Below are 17187 nucleotides of genomic sequence, written 5' to 3'. Positions count from 1 at the left end.
ACGTTCATAAGCTCTGCGTACTGAGAACTACAGTGCTCCGTTCTGCTCGTCTAGTGCTCGGTTCTGCTCGTCCACCGCTCTGCTCGTTTAGTGCTCGGTTCTCAGCTCGTCTACATTTGTAGTGCTCGGTTCTGCTCGTTTCATGCTCCGTTCTGCTCGTCTGGTGCTCCGTCTGCTCGTCTGGTGCTCCGTTCTGCCCGCCAATTGCCTCATTCTGCTCCGATTTGGAAACCCCTGATTCTGCTCGAAATTCTGCCGGCATTATCCGCCGGGGCCTAATGGTGATGGCTTTGGAGTTTGGTGTCCTACTTCTGCACTGAGTTCTGGTGTTGTTCGGTCGCCGTTTGGTATTCAGTTTTCATATTGTTCTTCTTTGCCAATGAACTGTACGTTCTGGAGATCCGGCAAACAATACTGCATCGTTATGAGTGGATTGTTGGTGAGGGAATCCGTCTCCCAACTCATTGGCCCCGATCGCGGACGATCTCCAACTCTCTCCTTCTCTCTCCAAGCAATACGCCCACCAGAGTATGCAACATTAGGACTGCAACCAGGGAGTAGTAGAGTACTCTGCCACACCCTCACTGCAACTGCCGGCATCCACGCAGTCGCTGGGTCGATGATGGATCATGGAGGAGGCAACGACACCCTGCTATACAACTATAATAAATTTTGATATTGATGTAAACTAAACTAATTTTCAAATACACCCGTACTGGGCCGCAGTGAATGTGCCCCAAATCCACGAGTGTACTTGACAGGAGACATTCAGCAGGCTGTCAGCGATCCACGATAGCTCTACTTGTACAAGCAAAGGTCGCTTAAACTCGGACAAGAACATCTAAAATTTCATAGGACATGCTACATTTGCATTCCCTCCTCCAAAGCGGAGCGTTGAGCTATAAATTATAATTGAGGAGCACAGTAGTTTACCATGTATGTGTGGCCGCTGCATCGTGTGTTCCGCCAAAGCGGCTGCCGTAGTTACGATTTTCATGTGTGACCGCTGCATCGTGTGTTCCGCCAAAGCGGCTGCGGTAGTTACGATTTTCATGTGTGACCGCTGCATCGTGTGTTCCGCCAAAGCGGCTGCGGTAGTTACGATTTTCATGTGTGACCGCTGCATCGTGTGTTCCGCCAAAGCGGCTGCCGTAGTTACGATTTTCATGTGTGACCGCTGTATCGTGTGTTCCGCCAAAGCGGCTGCCGTAGTTACGATTTTCATGTGTGACCGCTGCATCGTGTGTTCCGCCAAAGCGGCTGCCGTAGTTACGCATTTCATGTGTGACCGCTGCATCGTGTGTTCCGCCAAAGCGGCTGCGGTAGTTACGCATTTCATGTGTGACCGCTGCATCGTGTGTTCCGCCAAAGCGGCTGCGGTAGTTACGATTTTCATGTGTGACCGCTGCATCGTGTGTTCCGCCAAAGCGGCTGCCGTAGTTACGATTTTCATGTGTGACCGCGGCCTACACACGGTACAAAACCGCATACAACTTAAAAGCATCATGGTCTTTGAAGTGGGCATGGAAACATGCGCGAAAAGTGAAATATCACATCAACGTTCGAAGCCATCCCGGAGCGACTTTGAAGGCGGCTTTGAAAGCGGATTTCGGCTTTTAGTTTTCACGCAAGACGAACCGAGTGGTTTGGTGTGTCGAATGCGCAGAGTTTTTGTTAGTTTTTGGAGAATCCGGTACCATCCCTCGAGTGGTCTTTTCTGCCAAGGTGAAGCTATGGCTGATAGAACTATGGGGAAAATACCAGCGAGAAAATGGAACTATGATTAAAAGAGCTGTTGCCGAGAAGAGGATTGCAGATGAGCTGAATCTGTGCGCAAAGCAGCTATCCGGAGGTGATCAGGAAACAGGAAATGATATACACGGCCGCTAGGGTTCACAACTCCAGCACACTCAGAGGAATACACAAGTTGTGAAGGCGTTCCACCGAGATCATACTAGCGGACCAAGAAATAGGATTTTTGAAATATTGAGCCAAGTGCCGCACGGAACAAGTGCGCTCAGCTCATGCAGAAATCAAAATTCCCGCTCTTCGCCATGGGTCACGCGGGTCACTTTTTACGCGTTTGGCATGCACTGCATTTGACTGTGTGAATGCACAGGCGTTGCAAGTGGTTTGTACAGTCATGTAAACGCGAATTTTTGTACCGGGTGTGAATGCAGACTTAAAAGTGGTGCAAACTTTTCATGTGTGACCGCGGCCTTAGTGGAGGCCCAACTGTGGAAAGGAGTAGCCTCAGTCAGCATGATCAAAACGCGACGCAGCTCACCAGATCAAGGTGTGGGTCCTCTTCCGGTGCCGAAAGGCAGGCTCACGCCCCTAAATGGCTACTTCCCATTGTCTAACCCCCAATACAATTATGTAGCCGACTGGCCGAAATTAAAAAAAGAAAGCGAGCGGCTCAGGATGAATGACTGCAATGTACTGTCGCGGACATGGAAATCCAGTCGATTGACCAGGGCCGGAGCCCTCAGCGCGTATAGAACGTCGTCGTTGCATGCAGCGCACATGTTATTGCTGAAACGATGCGACCAGCAGCAGCGCGTAATAAAGCATGCCATGGCTGCATGGCCAGCGCCCTGGGGCCGCTAGACGTACGTGCGACCTGATTACCGTATTATCTCTAATATAAGCACAGTCTCCAATAATGGCACGTCTCCAATAATAGAACACTTTGGGGCGGCATTCAAAAAATAAAGTGCTCAGTCTCCATTATAAGCACACTGTGTAAATTCATTATCTGTACCGGCGAAAAAAACTCTGAAATGTGTGTGTCATACATGAATTTGGCATGGCAATATGCCTCTGAAATGAGGTTGAAATAATAATGGAACAGTCTCCAATAAAGGAACGTCTCCATTAATAGCACGGGTCGGAGGTAGAATGAAATTGAAGACACCACTGCAGCTGTACTTATGGTCGATAAATATGGGTTGATTAATATGGGTCGGAGGTACATTGAAAAAATAAAGGACCGTGCTTATATTAGAAATAATACGGTACCATGTCCACGACAGTACATGCATGATGATGATGTGTTGTGTAGAGTGCTGCTGTGGATGCCAGCCTTTTTACACCTTTGCCTTTGGCATGGGCTGTAGCTACCATGGAGTAGTAAAATTCATACGTATTTTACTGCTCCATGGTAGCTACTGCCTGTAAAAAAAGGATCTCATTTCCTCTGCCCTGCCTTGCTTCTACTAGTATCTAGCCCGGCTCTGTACCACGTGACGTGTAAGTGGGTGAACAGACAGGCCTATTGTAGGGTCTACAGGCGACATCGCTCACTAGCACTGTTGCATGTGATGACACTTGATCAGCTAGTCCGCCTCTGCTCTGGCGACACAGACAGTCGGCTTCATTTCGGAGTTGGTGTGAGAGCGTCAGCAGAAAGATCGGCCCGCAATGATTATGTAGACCTACATACCGGTATGGATGTACACGAGTAGCACTGTACTTTTGTAGTGTGGAGCAGGCAGTAGAATCTGATGTCATGTTGTACAGTCATGTACATAATCTACGCGTAAATCTACAACTTTTGCCAGATCAGACAGATGAATGAAGCCACAGAGCTCTGGCCGCTGGAGCGGCTTGGAGCGTGCAGCGAACGTGTAGAGAGGATCTTGGACTGCTGCACCGTCCGCGCTTCAGTTGAATGCGGAATCTTTTTTTTCTTGCTCGTTGCCGTCTGTGGGTGTTCTGGGCGGATGCGTGTTCTGCTTGCGGCCCTTCATATTGTTATTTTCTGGGAGTTCGAGTGACGCTCTGTCGCAATCTGGTTGCGGAAGTGAAGCGCCTTCGTTCGTTACCTGCCCATCGGCAGGTGGCGTTTAGATTTGTGGGACTACCAATCGTCCGAGTCAACGTTACCAGAATAGCAGACGCCGGACAGGAACCACCCGGCCGTTATCGGGAGCAGGTGCTTCTCCCTGGCTTGAAGTCAGGTAAGCATCTTCCATTCAGTGTCCCCAACATTTCACTGAGGGCCTGCGCTGAGTTCTAGCAGTACAGCAGCCCTAACCCGTAACGATTTATTAGAAAGGTTTCTGCTGATGTACAGTACTCCTTGTCGTGTGCTCACATTTGTCCGCTTGGTGTTGTATTGTTCGTAGTGAAGCGCAGCAACGGCAATTCAAACGCGAAGGTATTTCGGCTGCTGCAATATCCACTCACTCTCAATCCGTGTGTTTTACAAGCAGAGAAAATTAGTCGATGAATAATTTTGTCAAATTCCAAAGAAAGGACTCCTTCCAATCGGAAACGGTGACCATTGACCAGAAAAACAAAATAATCAATACATGTACAGTCGACTGTCACTTATCCGACCACTTCGGAAATCAGGCATGTTGGATAACTGAATATTAAGGATAACTGATATCATTTTTTATGTACATAATATGGCTGGATTTCACTGATTTATGTACACAATACCCAAATATATTCATGCATATTCCATGTACACATACATGTTAGCATATTTGACCACATCTGCTTCAAGTAAATGCATATTACACCGTATAATATACAAAAAAACTAAAAAAAAGTTTCTTTTTATTTATTGTTTAGAATTTTACTGTTGAGAGTCATAAAATGACCACTCCCGGGCTTGTCGGATAACCGACGTGCTCGGATAACTGGCGACCAAATGAGTGACATTCGACTGTACATGGTTATGGCTCATGAGTAGGGGTGCGCGGATTATTCCCGGAATAATTTGGGAATACTATTGTCGAGAAAATGTTGGGAATTTTAGGGGAATTCTATCGATCTTTTGCCAGATCCATTGACCTTCAGAAGAGTTTTGGGGGAATTCTGTCAATTTTGAACTGCGAGAGAACAAGCGCGCATCCATGGACGCACGTGCATGTACATGCAGCAATCCCCGGACACGACATACTGTAAAAGCCATATATATAACGAAGTGCTAACTCTAACGAGTTAACGAGGAGAAATCTGTCGTCAAAATAGAAATCGTTATACAGAAATTGATACATGTACTGTCCTAATGAGCGTTGAGAATGAATGAAAATCGTTACCTTTGGTATAAGTAAACTAGTCAATTTTGGGAAATCGTTATATATGCGCCTCGTTAGAATAATGGCTTTTACAGTAGTAGCTGTGTACAGTCAGATGTAGATCTAGTACATGTAGTGTAGATCCTGCATGCAGTGATCACGTGCCTGATCGTCTATTTTGCATACTAAAGAGCATGCGCAAGGCACGGTTCGTGCTGGGGTTCTTTTTTTGGGGGGGAATTCTGGAGAATTTTTTCGATGTTTTGGGAGAATACTTTCGAAGTTCCGCGGGAAATGCCCGAAAGCGTATCGGTTGCGTGCGAGCATAATCCGCGCACCCCTACTCATGAGTGCACAATTAGTTTTATTCATTACCATTTTACGACTATTGTCTCCTCGTATGTTATTGAAATACTTTGATCGATCTCTTCGTCATTTTAGGGGAAAATCCCTATTCGAGTGCTCTTTGACCAACTGAGCACATGATAATGACGTAGTTGGCTGACGCCTCGAAAAGACATTTCTGTGATAGATGAGAGTGGAATGGCATTGATGGTGGAGTTTACTCGCATATTGGGCTTGGGGTGGACTTTGCTGTAATCCCGCGCCTGATTTGTGACAGCTAGTTAATACATTGACCTACCGAGCCAATGAGGTAAAATATATTCCATACAATACGATACAACACAATAATACAATAATGTCCTTGCCTTGATAGTGTTCTTGTGCTTAACTGTTGCTGACGGCCGAATGAATGGTTACCTGTGGAGCCCATTACATAACTTTATAGTCTCCTATGTTACGCATCCTTTCCGACGGCAAAAGAGGCTACGGATTTAGTTATTCTTCACGTTGTCAGCAAATGACTACTGGTCTTTAGCAACTTGGGTCTCCTGTAGTACGCATCCTGTCTATGCTTTCATAGTGCTGACATAAAGCTCGGGATAGCACTCTGCTGATGTTCAGAAACTTGGCCTGACTATCACTAACAATAACACTGTTGTAATGTTCATCGTTCCCAAGCGGTCGCTGGTTTCTCTCACAATTTCATCGTACTGTTGTAGGACATGCGTTATAATAGACCAATCCTTTTGTCTGGGTTCGTGAAAAGGGCCACGCGTGCAAGTCAGCTCGCGTGAAGTGCATGGTATTGTATTTAGTTGGTATGTGGCAGCTTATTGGACAGAGAGACGTTTGCTCCCAGAGCTTGTGAATATAAATAGTGTTTTACATCGACCATGACGGCTCGAATTGAATTGGAGAACGGCTGCTCCGATTCAAACTCTAAAACCAGAAACATATTAAGGGCTACAATTCCCAACCATACCATAACGAACTGATCGGCTACATCATTGTATTGCAAAAAGTTCCCATCTGTTCGAATAACATTCATGATGAGCTAGGCAAAAAAGCATAGCGCAGGGCCCTGAGCGAAAGAAATAAACTTTCTCTTTGCATTCGAGGGTAATAAAAAAAAAAAAAATACCATGGGCGTAGGAAGCAGTTTAATATTGGTGCGGCTAAATTGTGAGAGGGGGGTGGGGGGTCCTCCCCGGGATTTTTTTTGAAAATTGGGCCTAGAAGGCCATATTTTAATGCTACAGAATAATATGAGAATAATAATCGACGTGGAGACAACAATTTTATAATAGCAATAAAAAGAACAAATTCTGCAGTCATCGCCACACTACAACGAAGTCATGAAAGTTTACCAGAATTAATTTTCTTGTCACATTCATCAGTGGAAAGTCGTGACTGAAGAGTAACCATGCTGAACAATGATTAAATATACATTCAATGATGTGTTACGAGAACAAAATGTAGTGTGGCGATGACTGCAGAATTTGTTCTTTTTATTGCTATTATAAAATAATATGAGCCGCGCCAAGCTAAAAAGTGGCTTAGCGTTTTGCCAACAAATCAAGAAAATCACCAAAACGTCACAGTCGGCAAAATTCAACTCGAGCGCAGTCGCGAAAATATTCACTTTCGAGCATCCTTTCAAGTAAATAGTTTGCAAGTGGAGAAGAAGGAAGAGGCCTTTTATTTTTGGGCAACACTTCTTCAGTGTTCCCTCTCTCATCGTTGTGGGGGATTTCTCGGCGCTGCCAGAGATCGTAACGGAGCGTTCTGGAGAATGTGGAGGCGAGCAGGATGACACTCCGTCTCCGTGTGCGCCCAACCCTAGTTGACGAGGAAAACTCGCTCATTCATAGTGGCTGTTGTTCTCATCGTGACCATGACTAGTCTAGAGCGGTTGGTATACGTATGTGGAGACGTCTACAAGCCGTCCGGCCATCACTCTGGCAAGTTCCCTAGTGAGTTGGATCTTGCTGCGATGTTTCACTTTGTTTCGGGTACCTTCAAATGTTCATCACATGGGGCACTGTCCTCCAAAATTTCCTCATTTCAAGGCAATAGTGCGACACGCCGAAGCGATGCATTGACTCTACCTGCTAGCATATCGTCCCGTGGTGCTTCTACCACTACCTACACCAGGGAAGGAGAATGACATGGACCGGGACGGACAAAGAATCAGTGCCGCCCTTTAGCGATGTGCAGTCTGTTGGACCTACGTGCAAGGGACCAATGGAGCTCGATCTCTGGCACAACACTACGAGCTACAGGGAAGGATAAATTCGTGTTGGCGTAGGTGATTGGAGAGAGGATGACGGACTGTCTTGGTAAGATGCGACGTTTCCCAGCCCAGCAAAAAAATATAGTCCAAGACTCATAAAATCATTGAAGAATATGAAAATTCGTGTTGCGTGATGAAATGACATGAGATGCATAGATCAATTATTTTCGCTTCTTTCTTGGATCTTCTGATCAGAACACAAGTGCTCTGTCTTCTTGTATTGCTTCCACACCTGCTAAGCTTTGTCTCCACTTGGTGTCCCATGATTTCTGGAGTAGGTCTTCATAATTATTATCTTAGTTCCATTGATACCAGGCATGCGGTGACATGTGCGCAATGTATGCTTATTTATGGCACATATACATTTCAGATGGGCACCAAAATTTCCTTGATGGAAGTTGGATAGGTAGACATCACTTTGGCATGAAAAAAGAAATTTCCAAAAATTATGGCTAAGCCACCTTTTTGCTTGGCTCGGCTCATATGAGAAATAAGAATAATGCATGCTGATGATACACCGCATTGTCGATGTAAAATATGGTACCTGTAGAAGAGTCGACAAGCCATCAACAAGGTTGAAATGTAAAAAAAAATCGAAAATGATTGGTACGGGCCTGCCGGACCGGTTCCTTTGCCCATGAATACGACACCGTCTACCACCTTGATGACCTAGGCAAAAAAGCATAGGGATGTTAAAAAAATTCATTTCTCCTATTTCTTCTTTAAAGACATAACCTCGGATTCGAAACTGCACTATCGCCCTGTATGCATTCCCCTTATACACTTCGCATACATACTCATTCTTCTAAGTTGCTTCACGTTATGATCTTGCATTTGAAAGCCCTGTTTGAATGTTGTGGCCAGCTGTCTTTGATGTTACGGTACGGGACAGGTACGGGATAGCGCCAATACAAACAAACAAACACACACCTTGATGGTACGGTACGGGACAGGTACGGGATAGCACCAGGCATGCCGATGGCACAAACAAACAAATACACACGGAGTTAGAGCTGTGGGGACCCTGGCCAGCGCCATACGTTACTCAAGTAACGTCTTTTGCATAGCTACGGGAATAAAAGGGGTTTTGCTGAAAGAGTGGGTATGCATGCAAAAGCTGCGCACTTCTTCTTGTCGGTTGTACATGCAAATTCTGACACTCAATTGCATACGGGTATTGTGTGTGTTTTACGTACGCTCTCGCTTGATTTTGTTATAAAAGGCCAGGTTTGCTCCTTGTACATTGTTCTGATGATGGGTGACTGGCCCGAAACGTCAATTATTTTTAGACATCATTAATAAAAGAATTTTCATCTAAAGATTGAGTAGCAACTAAATAGAGCGGTTGTCAGTTGATAAATCCTCTTTTATTCCCGTATCTATGCAAAAGACGTTACTTCAGTGACGTCTGGGGCTAGCCAGGGTCCACATCGCTCTAATTCCCGTAGCTATGCAGAAGACGTTACTTCAGTAACGTCTGGCGCTAGCCAGGGTCCACACAGCTTTAATTTGGTATTTGTTTGTTTGTTTGTTTGTGTGCTTGTGTGTTTGTGTCACGCCTGGAGCTATCCCGTATCTGTCCCGTATCTGTCCTGTATCTGTGACTACAACGGCTCTACGCTCGTATAGGATTGTACATAACAGCTGGCAACAATATTTGCTGGCTCCCGTATCTGTCCCGTACTGTCCCGTACCGTCCCGTACAAACAGCGGGCCACAATATTCGTCGTAGTATGTATACGACTCCCTGATGTACAGGGAGATTTGGAAAGAAATAGGAAGACGAGGAGAAAATGAAATTAGAATTGACGTTAGTTGCCGAATAGGTGATAGGATGCATCAGCAACAACATACTTTGGAAGAGAGATCCCGTCGTCTCCAAAATAAGCGCCGGTCACAGGAAACGTCGGAAGAGAGATCCCGTCGACTCCAGAACGCCCCTGATCGGCAGAGTCAGCGCCGGTCCCAGGAAACGTCAGGACAGCCATCCCGTCGAGCCCAGAACGCCCGTGATCGGCAGAGTCAGCGCCGGTCCCAGGAAACGTCAGGACAGACATCTCGCCGACTCCAGAACGCCCGTGATCGGCAGAGTCAGCGCCTGTCCCAGGAAACGTCAGGACAGACATCCCGTCGATGCGCAGAAAAACGAAACCTGCAGCCTCTTATGTGGTCGCACAGGACACGTATTTTTGTATTATTGTATTATATCGTAATGTATGGAATATAATTTTACCTCATTGGCTCAATAGTTCAATGTATTCAATGTATTACTACAAAAGGCCAGAAAATCCAATTTCTGTATTAAAATCAACTAATTTTCGCTGGCGATTTAATTTCGCTGATTTCGCCGCTTGGTACCAACCGGCCAAAGTAAATCGCAGGCCAAAGTTTGTCATAGAGGCAAATGATGCATGATTGAGCAATGGATGCATGTTAGAGCAAAAAATACCGATCGATTTCTTTTTGAAAACTCCAATCGGCCAAAGTTTAATGACAGCGAAAAGTTTGGTTTCTCATCGGCCAAAGTTTCTCATTGGCCAAAATTTGAAAGAGATAAAAAGAAAAGAAGGAGCAAGCCAATAGTGGATTAAATTAGAGAAATATAACAACTATGTGTCTTTACCACCATATTTATCAATCAAATATGAGTCGTCAGATGCGAAAAGGGTGCTTATGGCATATTTTGGTCAAATTGAGATAAGGACTCAAGCAAAATCTATAGGCTTTTATGCTTCACCTCCAAAAAACCAGACTCAAAAATCCAAACCCATCATGAAGATATCGTCAACAACGCTGGTAGAAACAAAAAGTTGGTCGTATGATATTGCGTCCTCCGGGTTGTCCCTTGACTCGTCTTGTCCCTCTGTAAAAATATGATACGTGCGCCGTTAGTGTCAGAGGAAGAAGAGGGGCAAGACGAGTGAAGGGACAATCCGGAGGACGCAATACCATACGACCAACTGTTTGTTTCTACCAGCGTTGTGGTACCGTCGACACAGCTCTGACGACGATATACTGGGCGAATGCCGCGGGGCCTCCCAGCGTGTCAGCGGCAGTGGGTGATGGGCAAATAACAAGGTGGCTTGCGGACAACATCGGTGGCATGAAGCTTAGTGACTGCCAAGCGTCTTGGCGCGACGGGCGAGAAGTACAGTGTTATGCCCCAGGGGCTGCTGTGGCTGTCGACGTCGGCGGGTCGTGAGGTGCGTTCGCAGGCCTTCATGGCGCTCAGACAACTGCAATACTACTACACAGACTCTCACTAGCTACATAGTACTCTGATTCTGGCACGTTATTTCTGCATTGAATAGAGATTGATTTTCCTCGCCGAATTTCCGACGCTGCATGCATGTCCAATGCGCGTCAACAGTACTTCACACTTTCCTTTTCCCCGTTATCACCTCAGCTAAGCCAGCTTTGTATGTGGAAACCCCCTATATAATAGCAGTTTGGTCTATATTTTCTAATCATTCAACATCTACCTTCACTGATGAGCTATGTATTAGCGAAACAGCTGTCTGAAGGATTTTATCAATATCGTCTACGGAAGTGTCCTCGCAATGGTGATGGTTGTGTGCAGGAGGGTCTAGTCGGCTAAAGAGCGCAGTGTAATGATGGAGGTGACTCAACATTTTCTACAATGGCCGAGAGCTCTGTGGCACCCTGTAATAATAACTCATATTCAAACTGATTGAAACGTTTTTGCAATACAATGATGTGGCCAATCAACGGAAAAAAACATTTCCATCAGTTCCAATAACATGTACAATGAGCTAGGCAAAAAAGCATAAAAGCATAACGTAGGGCCCTGAGCTTCCAAGCTCTCTCGTTCCGTGTTTGTTTGTTTGCTTGTTTGTGCCGTCGGCATGCCTGGCGCTATCCCGTACCTGTCCTGTACCATACCATCAAAGACAGCTGGCCATGGCAACAACATTCAAATAGGGCTTTGAAATGTAAGATCATAACGTGAAGCAACTTGGAAGAATGAGTATGTATGCGAATTGTATCGGGGAATGCATGCAGGGCGATAGTGCGTGTTCGAATCCTAGGTTATGTCTTGAAAATACAATAGGAGAAATGAAAAATTTATAACATTTTGCCTAGGTCATCAAGGTGGCAGACGGTGTAGTATTACCCTCGACTGCAAAAAGAAAGTTTGATGTAGCCAATCAATGGATAAAAACATTTACATCAGTTCTAATAACATGCATGGTGAGCTAACCAAAAAAGCATAGCGTAGGGCTTTGATCTTCCAAGTTCTCTCGATGGGACCGTTGAATATGTAAAAGCGTGTAGAGGTGTTGGTAGTTGGCAATGTGTGGGTGTGGCTATAGATGGTAGTTGGTAATGTGTGGGTGTGGCTATAGATGGTAGTTGGTAATGTGTGGGTGTGGCTATACATGGTAGTTGGTAATGTGTGGGTGTGGCTATACATGGTAGTTGGTAATGTGTGGGTGTGGCTATACATGGTAGTTGGTAATGTGTGGGTGTGGCTATACATGGTAGTTGGTAATGTGTGGGTGTGGCTATACATGGTAGTTGGTAATGTGTGGGTGTGGCTATACATGGTAGTTGGTAATGTGTGGGTGTGGCTATACATGGTAGTTGGTAATGTGTGGGTGTGGCTATACATGGTAGTTGGTAATGTGTGGGTGTGGCTATACATGGTAGTTGGTAATGTGTGGGTGTGGCTATACATGGTAGTTGGCAATGTGTGGGTGTGGCTATACATGGTAGTTGGCAATGTGTGGGTGTGGCTATACATGGTAGTAGGCAATGTGTGGGTGTGGCTATACATGGTAGTTGGTAATGTGTGGGTGTGGCTATACATGGTAGTTGGTAATGTGTGGGTGTGGCTATACATGGTAGTTGGTAATGTGTGGGTGTGGCTATACATGGTAGTTGGTAATGTGTGGGTGTGGCTATACATGGTAGTTGGCAATGTGTGGGTGTGGCTATACATGGTAGTAGGCAATGTGTGGGTGTGGCTATACATGGTAGTTGGTAATGTGTGGGTGTGGCTATACATGGTAGTTGGTAATGTGTGGGTGTGGCTATACATGGTAGTTGGCAATGTGTGGGTGTGGCTATACATGGTAGTTGGTAATGTGTGGGTGTGGCTATACATGGTAGTTGGTAATGTGTGGGTGTGGCTATACATGGTAGTTGGTAATGTGTGGGTGTGGCTATACATGGTAGTTGGTAATGTGTGGGTGTGGCTATACATGGTAGTTGGTAATGTGTGGGTGTGGCTATACATGGTAGTTGGTAATGTGTGGGTGTGGCTATACATGGTAGTTGGCAATGTGTGGGTGTGGCTATACATGGTAGTTGGTAATGTGTGGGTGTGGCTATACATGGTAGTTGGCAATGTGTGGGTGTGGCTATACATGGTAGTTGGTAATGTGTGGGTGTGGCTATACATGGTAGTTGGTAATGTGTGGGTGTGGCTATACATGGTAGTTGGTAATGTGTGGGTGTGGCTATACATGGTAGTTGGTAATGTGTGGGTGTGGCTATACATGGTAGTTGGTAATGTGTGGGTGTGGCTATACATGGTAGTTGGTAATGTGTGGGTGTGGCTATACATGGTAGTTGGTAATGTGTGGGTGTGGCTATACATGGTAGTTGGTAATGTGTGGGTGTGGCTATACATGGTAGTTGGTAATGTGTGGGTGTGGCTATACATGGTAGTTGGTAATGTGTGGGTGTGGCTATACATGGTAGTTGGTAATGTGTGGGTGTGGCTATACATGGTAGTTGGTAATGTGTGGTGTGGTGTGGCTATACATGGTAGTTGGTAATGTGTGGGTGTGGCTATACATGGTAGTTGGTAATGTGTGGGTGTGGCTATACATGGTAGTTGGTAATGTGTGGGTGTGGCTATACATGGTAGTTGGTAATGTGTGGGTGTGGCTATACATGGTAGTTGGCAATGTGTGGGTGTGGCTATACATGGTAGTTGGTAATATGTGGGTGTGGCTATACATGGTAGTTGGTAATGTGTGGGTGTGGCTATACATGGTAGTTGGTAATGTGTGGGTGTGGCTATACATGGTAGTTTGTAATATGTGGGTGTGGCTATACATGGTAGTTGGCAATGTGTGGGTGTGGCTATACATGGTAGTTGGTAATATGTGGGTGTGGCTATACATGGTAGTTGGTAATGTGTGGGTGTGGCTATACATGGTAGTTGGTAATGTGTGGGTGTGGCTATACATGGTAGTTGGTAATGTGTGGGTGTGGCTATACATGGTAGTTGGTAATGTGTGGGTGTGGCTATACATGGTAGTTGGCAATGTGTGGGTGTGGCTATACATGGTAGTTGGTAATGTGTGGGTGTGGCTATACATGGTAGTTGGTAATGTGTGGGTGTGGCTATACATGGTAGTTGGTAATGTGTGGGTGTGGCTATACATGGTAGTTGGTAATGTGTGGGTGTGGCTATACATGGTAGTTGGTAATGTGTGGGTGTGGCTATACATGGTAGTTGGTAATGTGTGGGTGTGGCTATACATGGTAGTTGGTAATGTGTGGGTGTGGCTATACATGGTAGTTGGTAATGTGTGGGTGTGGCTATACATGGTAGTTGGTAATGTGTGGGTGTGGCTATACATGGTAGTTGGTAATGTGTGGGTGTGGCTATACATGGTAGTTGGTAATGTGTGGGTGTGGCTATACATGGTAGTTGGTAATGTGTGGGTGTGGCTATACATGGTAGTTGGCAATGTGTGGGTGTGGCTATACATGGTAGTTGGCAATGTGTGGGTGTGGCTATACATGGTAGTTGGTAATGTGTGGGTGTGGCTATACATGGTAGTTGGTAATGTGTGGGTGTGGCTATACATGGTAGTTGGCAATGTGTGGGTGTGGCTATACATGGTAGTTGGTAATGTGTGGGTGTGGCTATACATGGTAATTTACCACAGTGTAAACGTGATTGTATTGATATTAAATAATCTAAAATGGCAATAAATAAGATAAATTGTGCACTCATAACAACAGCAAAAATGAAGAAAGTCAAGTTCCATAACGTTTTCTTGTGACTGTCATCAGTGGAACGCCGTCACATAAAAATGTAATAACTAAAACACACACTTATATACATGTAGCTAATATGGTTTCAGGTAGAAATACAGCAGCTAACAAGTACAAAAAAGTCCCAGGCTGCCAGGTTAAGCAGGCCGAAGCGTGGGAGACCACGAAAACATCCGCTGCCTATTTCTACACCTAGCACGGCTCACAATTCGGAAACAGAAACACCGACTACTTCCATGGAGAACGAGCAGACTAATCTGGTTCCCCCCTCGGAAACCGGACCACGGCAAGGGAGGCCGCCGTACGGTCGCTCCTCAACAAACCATGTTGCTGCAACGGTAAGAGCGGAAGGGGAACAACTTGAAAACAGAACAGAACCGAGGAGAAGCAAGAGACTAGCAGAGGCACGACTGAGACAAGTGGAGAACACAAGGCAAGGAGACGCAGGAGGAAGCACAGGCATGGCACAGAACGAATCAAGGAGAGGGAAGCGGTGTCGCGAGGAGATGGAGACTGATGACGACGAATACGAGTGCGTTGGGATGGACGGCGGCATTGGAATGGAGGTGGAGGATGAGAGTAGTGATGAGGAGGAGTTTGATGTTGACAAGAGGAAGTCTGCAGTGTACAAGCATTTGGTGTCCAGTCCAGAATGTCGTAAGGTGTTTGACGATTCCTGGTTTAGTGTTATTCGTTGCGCACGTTTCTTCAAGCAACTGCAGGTGTTGGAAGCTGTGTATATTCGTACTCGTGACCCTGTGCTATGTAAACAGAAAGAAAACGTTGTATCACTCACACTCTTCAAATAATACACACGCACCATTACATTCATTCACACAGTATCACATTCATCTGCCACTACCTTTCTCACATACACTATATTCACACATTGCAAAGGTGCAAACTTCGCTTTTTGTACTTGTTAGCTGCTGTATTTCTACCTGAAACCATATTAGCTACATGTATATAAGTGTGTGTTTTAGTTATTACATTTTTATGTGACGGCGTTCCACTGATGACAGTCACAAGAAAACGTTATGGAACTTGACTTTCTTCATTTTTGCTGTTGTTATGAGTGCACAATTTATCTTATTTATTGCCATTTTACGACTATTGTCTCCTCGTCGATTGATTAAATAATCTACGTGGAGTTAAAAGTTTAATAATTGCTATGAAACGTATGAATGCCGCAGACATCACCACGCAACATGACAATTTGTTCAAGGTTTGGTTTTGTGTGTTTCCAAAATCGATTTTCAAGCTCCGATCATCAGTGGAAATACGGAACTAAAGTGATCAAGGGAAAAACAAAGGTTAAAAATCCAAAGAAGTGTGACACATGACGGGTAACTTGTGGTAAGTATTACAAAAAGTGAGAACTAAGATAAAGAGTAAGTGTGACAAATGGGCATGAACAATGCAGAAACAACTCATGAACACGAGGTGCAAACTCATGAAAATAACCTAAGTGCTAAAACATGTTCTTTTTTTGGATTTTTAACCTTTGTTTTTCCCTTGATCACTTTAGTTCCGTATTTCCACTGATGATCGGAGCTTGAAAATCGATTTTGGAAACACACAAAACCAAACCTTGAACAAATTGTCATGTTGCGTGGTGATGTCTGCGGCATTCATACTTTTCGTATTGATATTACATAATATATTTGAACTCGGATACTGAGCCAATAATAAAATGTAAAAAACAGAAGAAACACATGAGAACGAGTTACACATAACTCGTTCTCATGCGTTTCTTCTCTTTTTTACATTTTATTACTGGCTCAGTATCCGAGTTCAAATTTTGCACACCTGATGAGCCGTCACTAACAACACAGCGAAACGTACGTCGTGTGGAACTACTTGTTATTGTAGTCAACTCGTCCACAATAGTGTCATGCATGAGGAGTACCGTTAGATATTGGCGTCCGGTTTTGTACAATTCGTTTTCGCAAAGCTTCTCCTTTCCTTTATCTTCGATATTGCTGGCCCATCCAAGTTGGGTGGTGTGTTGCTTTGCTGCTTAAAATTGTAGTCAGACCGCTTTGTCATGTTATAAACTGGTCTCATCATCGTCCTGTAACAGTCGGCATTCTTTGTTGCCGCGGGACGTAGCTTGTGCACATTTTCGCTGCGCTCACCTTCCCCTCTTTGGTCCCACGTAACTATGAACCTTCCAAGTTGGAAGGATGTTGGTTTGCGCACTGGACATGTGTTAGAGCTAGGTCTCGGGTCGCTGAATGTCTCAGTGGCCTGTCAGTTTTGTGCCCTATTATCCAACTTTCTGACCGTTTTATCATCTCGTTACAGTCGTGGATAGTTGCTGCATAACTCGTTCTCATGTGTTCTCTTTCTTTACATAATATATTGATTATTATTTTTCAAGGATTCTCCAGAACCAAATGGATTCCTATCAAGGGGAGGCTCCTGGGGAAAGAAAGTGAAGGTGGCTGATATGAAAGAGGGAGGGCGGGACATGAT

General features: G+C 45.0%; 1 protein-coding gene across 1 annotated transcript in view; it reads left to right on the top strand.

Moving 5' to 3' along the window:
- The first annotated feature begins 3661 nt into the window (after window positions 1–3661).
- LOC135829967 (uncharacterized) overlaps window positions 3662–17187 on the top strand; it is a 37032-nt gene continuing 23506 nt past the window's right edge. Inside the window, exon 1 of the mRNA XM_065342357.1 lies at window positions 3662–3962. The gene's annotated coding sequence lies outside the window, so the exon portion shown is untranslated. The remainder of the gene's footprint in view (window positions 3963–17187) is intronic.

The sequence above is a fragment of the Sycon ciliatum genome, chromosome 13 (assembly GCF_964019385.1).
Source record: "Sycon ciliatum chromosome 13, ocSycCili1.1, whole genome shotgun sequence".
Lineage (NCBI taxonomy): Eukaryota > Metazoa > Porifera > Calcarea > Leucosolenida > Sycettidae > Sycon > Sycon ciliatum.
The sequence above is the reverse complement of the archived record's forward strand: the minus strand, read 5'-3'. Positions and strand labels throughout refer to the sequence as shown.